General features: G+C 43.2%; 1 non-coding gene and 1 pseudogene across 1 annotated transcript; one reads left to right on the top strand and one right to left on the bottom strand.

The window, feature by feature from the left end:
• Positions 1-1,354: 1,354 nt before the first annotated feature.
• LOC147929694 (small nucleolar RNA R71) lies at positions 1,355-1,461 on the bottom strand. The gene has a single exon (XR_015578984.1). It is a non-coding gene; the product is annotated as a small nucleolar RNA R71 (small nucleolar RNA).
• Positions 1,462-3,851: 2,390 nt separating this feature from the next.
• Positions 3,852-9,901, top strand: part of LOC147929690 (uncharacterized) — a 26,415-nt pseudogene continuing 20,365 nt past the window's right edge.

The raw sequence follows: 9,901 nt of genomic DNA, 5'->3' as shown, positions 1-9,901 counted from the left end.
GTGTACTTGACTCTGAGTAAGGGATTAAATGAGTTTGAGTTTACTGACAATAATGAATCATTCGTAATGCGTGCTTGTTCATATTGCTAGTGCGAGAGTGTGGTAAGTGATCAAGGTTGATTGTTGCTAGTGCGAGAGTGTGATGACAAGGTTTTAGAGATTCATTGTCTAGGAAATAATTGCTTAGGGCATTTAAGGCATCTGTAATGGTTTAGAATACTTAGGATTCGATTACCCCATCCTTAGGAGCTTTCATATTTTATTTGTTTACATTTTCTTTACTTACTCGACCACTTACCCGATCAGGTACACAATAACCTGCATCGAGTAATACCTCGAGCTGTTCATATCTCATTTGCTTACTCGATCACCCCACTCGATCCTGTACTCGACTGCTTGCATCGAGTGCTTAGGTCGTGTGGTTTCTTTGTTTATATTCCTTTCTTTTATTTATTTTAGGACTGTTAGAACAAAAACCCTATCTGCTTGGCTTGACTTGTATTGTCCTGATTATATCCTTCCTGCTAGCAATAGACAACCATTTGGATTGATAACCCTTTGTACAACAACTGCATAGGGAATTGATACCCTGGGTAAAAACCTCAACTATCAATTTGGCGCCGTTGCCATTTGGTTGATTTGATTTTGCTACGTTTAGGATTTCAGCACTTGCTAGATCAAGTTCTTTTGTTTATATTTGGTTCGGATACTGACTTGTTTGCTTTCGCATCGTTTGTTTTGAATCTCAGGCACAACCCGAGCACCCACCCAACCCGTCACTCGATCACCTGGATCGAGTTGATCCTCGTGTACACACTCGGACACCTACCTGTGCATGCAAACACGATCCAGAGGTAGCCAGAACCTGAGTCCTTTCATCGACAACATCGACAAACCTAGGCTACTCAGACAACAAAAATTTCAACCAGAACCAGCAATCATTGAGGAGACGATGAATAATCAGAACGGTCCACCAGCTCCTCAAGCAAGGACCAATATCGAAGCAGGAGATGCTCCAACTACTCACACTCAAAGGAATGACATTGTGCCACCAACTATGCAGAACAACAATTTTGAGATCAAGATTAGTTTCATCCGGATGATACAAAGTAATAAGTTTCATGGATTGCCAATGGAGGACCCATTGGATCATCTGGATGAATTTGATAGGCTCTGTAGCCTCACTAAGATTAATGGAGTTAGTGAAGATGGATTCAAACTCAGGCTTTTCTCATTCTCTTTGGGAGAAAAAGCACACATCAGGGAGAAATCGCTCCCTAAGGAGTCCATCATCACTTGGGAAGCATGCAAGAAGGCATTCCTGGCCAAATTCTTCTCCAACTCCAGAACCGCAAGGCTGAGAAATGATATTTCCGGCTTTGTTCAGAAGAACAATGAAACGTTCAGTGAAGCTTGGGAACGTTTCAAGGGATACACTACCCGATGTCCACATCACGGCTTTAGCAATGCTTCATTGCTGAGCACACTTTACAGAGGAGTGGTCCCCAAGATACGGATGTTGCTGGACACCGCAAGCCATGGTAACTTCTTCAACATGGATGTCGATGAAGGTTGGGACCTAGTGGAGAACTTGGCTCAGTCTGATGGCAACTACAATGAGGAATATGATCGCTTTGTGCGATCTACAGGAGAGGAAGATGCCAAGTACAAGAGGGACATGAAAGCCCTCAATGACAAGCTCGACAAGCTCCTCAACCAGCAGCAGCATGTTCATGCCCTATCAGAGGAAGAGCAGTTTCTACAACAAGATGGGGAGACTATATAGATAGAGGATGTTAACTACATCAACAACCAAGGAGGTTACAACAGAGGGTACAACAACTTCAAGCCGAATCCGAATCTGCCTTATCGGAACCCGAGTGTTGCCAATCCTCAGGACCAAACTTACCCATCTGCAGTTCAAGGGAAATCGGTCCAACAGAAGCCTTTTGTCCAGTACAACCAAGGCTATGCACCTATGCACCTACAACCAACCACCTGGTTTCCAACAACAAGGTCGGCAGAACCAATCACAAGAAGCTGAATTATGCGGTCTCATTCAGCAAATGATTCACAATCAGGCTACAACATCTATGGACATCGCGAAACGCTTCGCAAAGATGAGCAACAAGATCGACTCAGGATACAATGATCTGAACGCCAAGTACGAATCACTCAACACTAAGGTTAGATACCTGGAAGGCCACCACAACAACCAACCAGCTCCAAAGATTAACCAACTCCCAGGTAAGGTTGTTCCACTGCTCAAGCCATCTTGCTTGATGATGACTATGAGGACTACCTCACTGGGGATAGTGACGATCAATATGGGGAGGATGTGGAACACCCCATGAAAAATGAGGTCAAGTACTATATATCCGAGTATGAACCCGAGCCTTCACTCGAGGAGCCTGATCGAGTTGATGATCGAGCACTGGTTCGAGGATCACAAACTGAAGAACAACCCGAAGTGGAACCCGATGACCTACACGATGGTGGTGATCGGATGATGCATCAAGTAGATGTTGAGAAGCGAGATCAGCCTCAACCACCTGCAACAGCAGAAGGGGAGTTAGAGGAAAGGTTCAACGCTGCACTTGACATCCAGCTGGAGGCACTTGCTGAGCGAATGGCTAAGCGTAAAGCTCCACCACCTAAACTTTTGCCACCACAAGAGCTTCAGGAGGAAGCAGCTCGATTGGAGAATGAGGTTAAGGAAGTTGTCAAGGAAATTGGGTTTGAGATTCTCAGAAGTGGAGTGTGCCTGGATCCTCAGCTGCGAATTGAGGAAAAACTGGAAGATCATGGCTCTTTCACCTTGTCGTGTTCGATAGGACTTCGGATCTTCAAGAACTGTTTGTGGGACCTTGGAGCTTCAGTTAGCATTATGCCGCTGTCAGTTGCCAACAAGATGGGATTCACTGATTTTAAACCAAGTAATCTGTATTTGGTTCTGGCTGACAGAACAGTGAGGCATCCGATTGGGATCCTGGAAAATCTGCCTCTCCGGATTGGAAGAGTGGAAGTCCCTACTGACTTCATGATCCTTGATATGGACAAGGAACCAGACGATCCACTGATTTTAGGGAGACCATTCTTGGCAACAATTGGTGTTGTTACCGAGGTAAAACAAGGTAAGATCATAATAGAACATGGTGAGCATTTCAAGATGGAGTTCAATGTGAAGAAAGGGATTAAGAGGCCAACCATTGATAGTCAAGCTTTTTCTACTAAGACCAAACAAAGGAAGGTGCAACATCTTGAAGAGGTCAACACCACATTTGCCTTAGAACCTGGACAAAACCTGGAAAATCTGTTGAACCAACCTGCTACAGTGGAGAGGATTCCAGAACCTCTTCCATATGGACCCCATGCTTAAGGAGCATGAAGAGTCAAACTTAGTGACTTTAAACAAGCTCACTTGGGAGGAAGTCCCAAAGGTATCTTTTGTTTTGTTTTAATTTTGATTTATTTGTTTTATCTTATTTTTCTATTTTTGAATTTTCATAAAAAAAAAAGAAGGAAAAATTGAAAAGAAGAAATTGGTGAACCCGAGGGTCAACCCGACACCGTACTCGACGCGCCTGATCGTGTCCCTGCTCGGGTGGCGAGTGGAGTCCGAATTCCACAAGGAAGCCTACTCTCGGTGAAGCCCACCAACCAAACCCTACTCTATTTAAGGGAGTCGAACCCTTCTCCCTCATTATCACCGATAAGTTTTCTCTAAACCCTAGAGTTTCTTTAGCTTCCATACTTTCTATTCCCTCTACAACTCGAGTTTTATTCGATTTCTTTGGGACTAACCCTATTAACCTCGAGACTTAGCCTTTTTCTTCTCAAGGAATTCAAACATGGAGCCAATCGCTAAAACCTACCAAAGGAAGGGAAGAAGATCAACCTCCACCGCTGCTACAACTGGAGGTGATGTCGTCGAAGCTCGAGAGTCTCAAAGGAGAGGAAACGTTCCACATTCCCAACCGCTGGCTGGACGTTATGCCTCCCCAACCCGATCCACCACCCGATCTGATGCTCGAGTAACTGATCGAGTGGGCCACCGAGTTCGCTCACCGAGTCCAATGGCGAGTGCTGTCCGCTGTTCTCCTCAACGTAGGGACCTGTGTACGTCCGAAAGAACCATAACCGACCCCATGGAAGTTGATTATGATGCTGGAGGAGAAGAGCAAGGGGAGATCCAAATCTCTCGATCAAGGAGCAGAGCTGCGGTTGAAAGAGGGAAGAGACCGACTTCAGAGAAGGGTGAGAAGGTAGCTGAGAGAGCAGCTGAGGAAGATGATCAACAAGGAGAGGAGGAGAACCAAGAGAGAGAAGAGGAGCAGAGAGAGAGGACACGCCAAGCCTCGCGGAGGCTGAAGCAGAAGGAGGTGGACACTCCGGCAAGACTATTCAAGGTGTTCAAGAAGATGAGCTTTGTTGGTACCTGATACCCACACCGTGAGACCATGAAACAATTGGGCATCGCTAGGGATGTAGACTTTCTGTTCGATATGTGCCACCTGGGCCATATGATGCGAGCTCACCTTGAAGCATATGAGGAGGATACGGTCCATTTCCTTTCGACCTTGAAGCTGCATTATTTCGAGGACCACCCGACCTTACTACCCGATGGGGGGATCGGGTTCATCACCTTCTCCGTGAGGAACAAGGAGTACTGGCTCACTTTTCAAGGAGATGGAAAAGCTATATGGCTTCAAAGCTGGTAGTGGAGAAGGAATGGAGGTTAGCAAGAATGAGATGAGGTCCCTATGGCTGACAATAGGAGAAAAGCTCCCCTACAAGTCCACAAGCTCCAAATCCGCTCAAATAAGGAGCCCTGTTTTGAGGTATTTTCACAACTCCCTTGCATGCACTCTTTTTGCTAGAAAAGAGACTGGGAATGTGAACGATCATGAGCTCCAGCTGTTAGACATTGCACTGTGTGGAGTTTTGGATAGCACTAGGGATGGCTCACCACTAGTAGGAGATGTTGCGGATACTAGTAAGGTGTTTGTGCTACTCAATCAATTCCTCTATCTGAAATCGAGGGCCGTGAAAAGAAGAGAAGGAGGCAGAGAGATCTCCATTAGAGGACTGATTACACCGATCCTAGTGGCATGTGATGTGCCCTTGAAAGGAATTGTGCACGAACCAAGATGGCTGGATGCGGATTACCTCATGCTGGCGAGATTTTTGGCCCATGAGAGGCCTAATGACATGATACTGTTCAAGTTCGTCCATCCAACCACCAAAGCTGCCCAAATGGTCCTACCTAATGTCATATGCACCAAGGTTCGGCTGGGAAACAACATTGACTTCGCACCACCTTTGGAGGAGTTGTACAACCCGGAGGAAGAGTCCGAAGCTGAGAAGAGAGAGGAGACCGGGCAGAGACAGGGAGATAGCTCGAAGGATTTCGATTTTGAAGAGTATGTGTGCTCTCAAAAGCAAACGGTTGGAGTGAGGGAAGCTCACAAGAGGATCGGATGGATGAAGAGGATGAACAAGTTTCTGGCGAAGAAGGTAAAATATCTTGCCGGTTCGGTGAAGACAACGGGAGGTCAAATTAAGGAGCTACACGACAAGGCAAGTTGTGCCTCAGCTCCTACCTCGGCATAGGCACCAGCTTGGATGGGGAGAAGCGGAGCACTAGGAGGAACTCGAGGACTGCCACCTTCGGAACCTTACATAGCATCATCATACGAGCCCCAAGCTGAGGAGAACATCACACGACCTGAAGCATCTCGGAGAAGCCATTCAGACGCCTATCCGACGCTCAACCCGATGGGATACACGATGAACTACCCGATGCACCCATCGAGCACCCAATCGGGTGATTACTCAGGTATTTTCCCTCCGCTTTACCAGATGTTATACACGATGTCGTACATGATGCACCTCGATGGGATACACGGGTGATCATTCTGGACCTCTTCCACCATTTCCGTTGTACTACCTGATACCCTACCCGATGAGCTACGCGATCCCACCCTCGATCAACCCCTCGGATTCTGGTCCGAGTAAGTCGTCCGTGCGCATTTTTGAGCTCTCTAATGAGCAAACACCGGCACCTACTGAAGTCGGAGACGACCCAGGCTACACGTTGGCGAGTATGGAGGCTGCTGCAACCTCCTTCTTCACCAATCCATGAGGTACCAGTTTCATCCGATCCTTGTAAATAACATTGCATTTAGTTTATTTTATTTTGTGTGGTTCTTGGATTCTTTTTCCAACTTTTATTTACACAGAGATTGTGTAATTTAAGTTTGGGGGAGGGTCCTAGAATGTATTAACATTGTGTTTTATTTTCTTAATTTTCTTATTTCTAATCTTTGCATGCTAGTTTTATTCATTTGAGTCTGCATCTATTTGCATTAAAAAACAAAAAAACTTTTTGAAAATTAAAAAAAAAAAAAAAAAATGTTCATGTAGTTGCATTTACATATTAGGATTGAGTCTAGTTTGTTTCATATAGAATTTTTGCATTTGCATCTTAGGGGACAATGATTAAAACTACCTTGTTTAAAACCAAACCTTAGGATTGAAGCTATAGCCCTTAGTCACAGTTCATTGTTGCTAGATCAATCTTTGGAAAAAAATGAAAAATCTTTGCTTAGAACCTTGTGTCTTTTGAATGCTTCCTCCACTTGCTTGAACATTAGAACATCTCTATATTATTGGATTTAATTTGAACTTTAATTGTTTTGCTTATGGAACTTGAATACTTGCTCATGGTAACTCTAAACTCGGGTTAGCACTCCATTTTTACCAATCTTTTCGTTTAACCCGATTCATTTATCCTACCCATGAACCCAAACTTTTCTTTCAAACCTTGTTATGAATTGTTGAGTGAGGCCTCTTTCATTGTGCTATAGGATGTGAAACCTTGAGAGTATTGAGAACGACAAAGAACTGCCTCTTGATTTAGCTAAGTTAGAATTTGAACTAGCTAATAGATTCGGTTTTGAAAGATAGGTGGTTAGAATGTTTATTTGGGGTCAGGTTGTGGAATAAAAAAAAGGGAAGAAAAAGTCCCTAAGGTTAGAGTCAATTAGCTCTAAGTCTCAAAAAAAAAAGAGGAAAGCTATTGCTATAGTCTCCTAGAAAGAAAGAATATATATATATATATATATATATATATATTCATATTAGGAGTTTAGCAAAGAAAGAAAAGAGAAAAAAAGAGAGAGAGCTAGAAGTTTAAAGTCTAAAAGTCTAAACCTTAGGAAATATATATATAAAAAAGGAGTTAAAATCAAGGATGTATGTAGTTAAATTCTAGGGGGTTTAATAAAAAAAAAAAGAGGTGAATGAGAAAAGGGTAGATCATCAAGAGTTAAGCTTTGTATGCCCAAATTGTTCTCAGTCTTAGATAGTTTTCACAACTATCTAGCATTCCTTCTTTTGAGAGAAAACCACCCAAAGAATTTGTTTGAAACCACCTTACTAAAAAGCCTTACCCTTGAAACCGATTGAGCTTGATTCACCTTCCATTTGCAAGAATTCGCCAAACACTTAATTGAATGTGAAAGAGATGTTCTTTATCTTTAGTTGGACGTTGAACTAGATCGATGCATGGTAATAAGCATAGAAAAATATTTGTAAGTATGTTGATTTATGTTAGCACCATTAAACTATCTTTAAGGACTATAGCTTGAATCTTTCACTTAGCATCTTAAGGTTATGAGTCCCCACTTTCAAACCGCACCCTCTTACTTCCTTGCTAGAGAATAGCAAGATTTAAGTTTGGGGGTCTGATAACTCTCAAATTTATATGTTTTTAGCATCCTTTTTTGTCCATATTTTGCATTGTTCATACCTCTAACTTAGCATTTTTAGGTCATTAACTGTAGAAATTCACTTTTAGACCATTTAGGGTGTTGCATTTCTGCATTTTCATATTTTGGATGAAAACAGGTGCTAAAGAGCCAAAAATGGGGAAAAACAAGGACAATCCGAGCATGTACCCGAAGGAGCCATCGAGCTGCAAGAACAAGTCCGAACCCCAACACGATTGAGGAGGATCCGAGAGCATGAAGAACAACCCGAAGATCCACCCGAGGAGTAACCCGACTTCACCCTCGTGTACCCCATCGAGTAGACCATCGGGCAGGTCTGGGAAGCTAGGTCAAAAGGGTTTCCATATATAAACCCCCTCCTCTCCTAGCTCGCAAAAGAGCACGCCACAGACCCTCAAACCAGAGAGCGAGAGCTTCTATGAGAGAACTGAGCGACTCAAACATTTTCCTTTTCGTTTTGCATTTTTATTTCATAGTTTTTATAGTTTTCTTAGATTTCTATCTTGTACTCTTTCTACTCTACTCTATCTTTTAATACAATGCAAGTTTCATTCATTTTCGTTATTTTGTTCCTTGTTATCATGTCTAAGTAGTGTAGTAAATTTTCTAGGGATGGGATAGATGATTTTGTGTTCTTGATCGGTTAGGATGCCTTAGTTTGATTGTAAATGATTGATAGATTTCCTTCTAGGTTGGTGTTCTTAATGCTGTCAACAGACCGAGAGGTTGAGATTAGATCTAGGGCGTTTCAGCGACCAAGAGGTGTAGATGAGATGCGTGAATTAGCCAATGCTAGAGGTGTACTTGACTCTGAGTAAGGGATTAAATGAGTTTGAGTTTACTGACAATAATGAATCATTCGTAATGCGTGCTTGTTCATATTGCTAGTGCGAGAGTGTGGTAAGTGATCAAGGTTGATTGTTGCTAGTGCGAGAGTGTGATGACAAGGTTTTAGAGATTCATTGTCTAGGAAATAATTGCTTAGGGCATTTAAGGCATCTGTAATGGTTTAGAATACTTAGGATTCGATTACCCCATCCTTAGGAGCTTTCATATTTTATTTGTTTACATTTTCTTTACTTACTCGACCACTTACCCGATCAGGTACACAATAACCTGCATCGAGTAATACCTCGAGCTGTTCATATCTCATTTGCTTACTCGATCACCCCACTCGATCCTGTACTCGACTGCTTGCATCGAGTGCTTAGGTCGTGTGGTTTCTTTGTTTATATTCCTTTCTTTTATTTATTTTAGGACTGTTAGAACAAAAACCCTATCTGCTTGGCTTGACTTGTATTGTCCTGATTATATCCTTCCTGCTAGCAATAGACAACCATTTGGATTGATAACCCTTTGTACAACAACTGCATAGGGAATTGATACCCTGGGTAAAAACCTCAACTATCAATCACTCCAATGCTAGTGGCTGCAAAGGTACCACTTAGAGGAGAGCAAGCTAAGCCAAGATGGATTGACACCAACTACCTCACTTCTACTCTCATTCTAGCCAAGGATATGCACAATGGGAAGCACCTCTTCAACTTTGAGCTTCCAACACTAGGGAAGACTCAACTTGTTCTTCCCAACAAGGAGCTTACCACCATAAGTGAAGGGGTGAACATTGATTTTTGGCCATCTTCTGAATTCTTGTTTGATGGGACAGCCCAAGTGAGAGTAGATGAAGCTGGAGATGTAGAAATGGCTGATGGGGAAGAGCAATTCTACTTTGAAGACTATGAGCCAAGCCCAAGAGATAGTAGAGGAGTGAGAGAGACTAGCAAGAGGTTGACACCCCTACAAAAGTTGAACAAATGGCATGGGAAGAACTTTGACAAGCTGAAGAGGAAGGTGGGAAGAATGACTAAGTCCATCAAGGGTTTAAAGAAGGAGATGGCTGAACTGAAGAGTGGGAATTCTTCACCAGCACCATCTAGCCCTTTAAGGAGGAGTAGCTCAACTAGAGCACTATCTAGAGCTGAAAACCAAGTGGAGCCAGCTAGAGCTTCAATGCATGAGCCAATTCAGAGGAGGAGAGGTTCAAGTTGCCCAGAACGACAGTTTCCGAGGCACTCGACCGGTTAACTCGAGCACACACTCCACCGAGT

Source organism: Camelina sativa, chromosome 13 (genome assembly GCF_030686135.1).
Source record: "Camelina sativa cultivar CO46 ecotype springtype chromosome 13, ASM3068613v1".
Lineage (NCBI taxonomy): Eukaryota > Viridiplantae > Streptophyta > Magnoliopsida > Brassicales > Brassicaceae > Camelina > Camelina sativa.
The sequence above is the reverse complement of the archived record's forward strand: the minus strand, read 5'-3'. Positions and strand labels throughout refer to the sequence as shown.